Source organism: Colobus angolensis, unplaced genomic scaffold (genome assembly GCF_000951035.1).
Source record: "Colobus angolensis palliatus isolate OR3802 unplaced genomic scaffold, Cang.pa_1.0 Scaffold30, whole genome shotgun sequence".
Lineage (NCBI taxonomy): Eukaryota > Metazoa > Chordata > Mammalia > Primates > Cercopithecidae > Colobus > Colobus angolensis.
This window is the reverse complement of record NW_012116266.1, coordinates 2,500,008-2,502,859: the sequence shown is the minus strand read 5'-3', so window position 1 is coordinate 2,502,859 and position 2,852 is coordinate 2,500,008. Positions and strand designations below refer to the sequence as shown.

At 41.9% G+C, this 2,852-nt stretch overlaps 1 protein-coding gene across 7 annotated transcripts in view; it reads right to left on the bottom strand.

Annotated features, from left to right (window-relative positions):
- GPR1 (G protein-coupled receptor 1) overlaps nucleotides 1-2,852 on the bottom strand; it is a 55,738-nt gene that overhangs the window by 37,157 nt on the left and 15,729 nt on the right. The window contains exon 2 of one of the 7 annotated variants that reach the window (XM_011949873.1): nucleotides 1,238-1,292. The exons of the other annotated variants lie outside the window; for them this stretch is intronic. The gene's annotated coding sequence lies outside the window, so the exon portion shown is untranslated. The remainder of the gene's footprint in view (nucleotides 1-1,237; nucleotides 1,293-2,852) is intronic. 7 annotated transcript variants of the gene reach the window in all.

Sequence of the window (2,852 nt, the reverse complement as noted above, 5' to 3'; positions counted from 1 at the left end):
GCCTCCCAAAGTGCTGGGATTACAGGCTTGAGCCACCACGCCCGGCCAAAAACATTTTTAAGAAAAAATTTTTTGAGACTAAATGTCGCTCTATTACCTAGGCTGGAGTGCAGTGGCAGGATCTCGGCTCACTGCAGACTCGACCTCCCCAGATTCAGGTGATCCTCCTACTTCAGTTTTTGCATTGAAGGTTTCGCCATGTTGCCCAGGCTGATCTTGAACTTTTGGGCTCAAGTGATCTGCCCACCTTGGCCTCCCAAAGTGTTGGGATTACGGGCATGAGCCACCAACCTGGGCCCAAAAAAATTTTTTTAGGTTAGCTGGATGTGATCGTGCATACCTGCAGTCTCAGTCACTTGGGAGGCTGACGCAGAAGGATCACTTCAGCCTAAGAGTTTGAGGCTGTAGTGAGTTATGATCCTACCACTGTACTCCAGACTAGGCAGACCAGTCCAGACCTCACAGTCTCTAAAGGAAAAAAAAAAAAAAAAGATGGGCACAGTGGCTCAGGCTTGTAATCCCAGCACTTTGGGAGGCTGGGGGGTGGGAGGATCACTTGAGGCCAGGAGTTTGAGACCAGCCTGGGCAACATGGCGAAATCTTGTCTCCACAAAAAATTAGCCAGGTGTGGTGGTGCACACCTGTAGTCTCAGCTGCTTCGGGAACTAAGGCAGGAGAATTGCTTGAGCCTAGGAAGTCGAAGCTGCAATGAGTGGAGATTGTACCACTGCACTCCAGCCTGGGTGACAGAGAGACCCTGAATAATAATTAAAAAAAAAAAAAAGAATTAAAGAATTGCTTGATGTGGGAAAAACTCTCTAACCTGGTGGCAGAAGTATTGAGAATATTTTGAGTGTAGAAAAAAGTTTATTTATCCCATCATATACTCAGGATATATAAAGTATTACTCTAATTTTCTTTTCTATCTCGAGTCCCTTCCAATTTCCTATCTTTCCTCTATTTCCAGTGTCCTTCTAGTTCCTATGTTCTTTTTCTTTTTTGTAGAGACAGGATCTTGCTTGGTTGCCCAGGCTAGAATATAGTGGCTTGATCATACTTAATTGCAGCCTCAACTCCTGGGCTCAAGTGATCTCGCCTCATCCTCCCAAGTAGCTGGGACTCCAGGCACGTGCCACCAAGCCCAGCTTAGTTCCTGTTTTCTTATTTGTAGATGCTGCTTTGCATGTTTTTCTCAGCCCAGCATAGATACTAAATCAAATACATTGATCAAGCTTACCATATAAACGTTTTGGTACAATCAGTTCCTGTTCCTTCATCGATGATCTAGGGAACTGGGGAAGAAACCATGACTAAACCGTTCTAGGTTTATTGTGAATGACAAAAGATAATATATGTTAGGGCATAGCACAGTGTCTGGATCATAGTAAGAGCTCAATAAATGTGCAATATCATTGTTATGATTTTACTTGATTCTTTCATTAGAGTGTATTATGAAATATTTCACATGACTTACATGACTTTGCTGAAACATAGCAAATTCTTGGGTTTCTAGCTAATTTAATGATCAATGGTTCTAATTAGAGAACTCATTGGTGGTTACTGGTTTTTTTTTTTTTTTTTTTTTTTTGAGACAGAGTCTCACTCTGTCACCCAGGCCAGAGTGTAGTGGCATGATCTCGGCTCACTGTAACTTCCGCCTCCAGGGTTCAAGCAATTCCTCTGCCCTCAGCCTCCTGAGTAGCGGGGATTACAGGCGTGAGCCACTGCGCCCAGTTTGCGGTTACTTTTGATGGCATTTTGGATCTGGGTTTCATCCTACGAGAAAACATCAACTGAAAGACTGCTGTGAGCCACAAAATAATGGTTTCCTGCTGTTACAGTAAAGCTACCCTGTGTTTATTCCGTCCTTGACAAAGTGGCACATTCTCATCTTGTGATAATGTTCCACCAAAGGAGTTATTTATTTTGCAGCAAAAGATTTGCATAGATTAGTTCATTTCTTGTGATGAATATCAGTACAACATAACCAGGCTACTTGCTATGATCTCACTGACCTCCTATAATCCAGCTGGCTCAAAGGAGCAATCAGTTGTTTGCCTTAGCAAGAGATACATTTTGTTTACTCTCTTAAGTTTGATGAATATATCATTTACTGATTGCTTGAGAAAAAAGTAAAAAGAAGTGGTCATCATGTGGGAAATTAGTAAACAGCATCCAGTGATTCTGAGCAGATTCCATTTACCATATCTAGAAAATAGGTCTTTATTTTCAAAAATCAGTATTTTATTTATTTAAGGCTGAAAGATGTGTGGATATTCTTGTAAATGTTCAAATAACAAGTTAAAATAGCTAAACTTTTTTTTTTTTTAACTTACTTCATTTTGGGAAATCTAACATATTTCTGAGGAAGTCTCAAAATATGACTTTTTTTCTTTCTGTTTTTGGAAACAGAGTCTGTCTCCAGGCTAGAGAGCACTAGCACGATCATAGCTCACTGCAGCCTCGAATTCCTGGGCTCAAGTGGTCCTCCCACCTCAGCCTTCCCAGTAGCTGGGACTACAGGTGTGCACCACCACACACAGCTAATTTTTTTTTTTTTTTTTTAATTTGGGGTAGAGATGGGGGTCTTACTATGCTGCTCATTCTGCTCTTGAACTCCTGGACTCAAGTGATCTTCTTGCCTTGGCCTCCCAAAGTGGTGGGATTTTAGGTGTGAGGTGAAAATGCCACTTTCACACAGTGTTTGGTGTATTATTATTATTATTATTATTTTTTTTTGAGACAGAGTTTCGCTCTTGTTGCCCAGGCTGGAGTGCAGTGGCGCAATCTCGGCTCACCGCAACCTCTGCCTCCCAGGTTCAAGTGATTCTCCTGCCTCAGCCTCCCTAGTA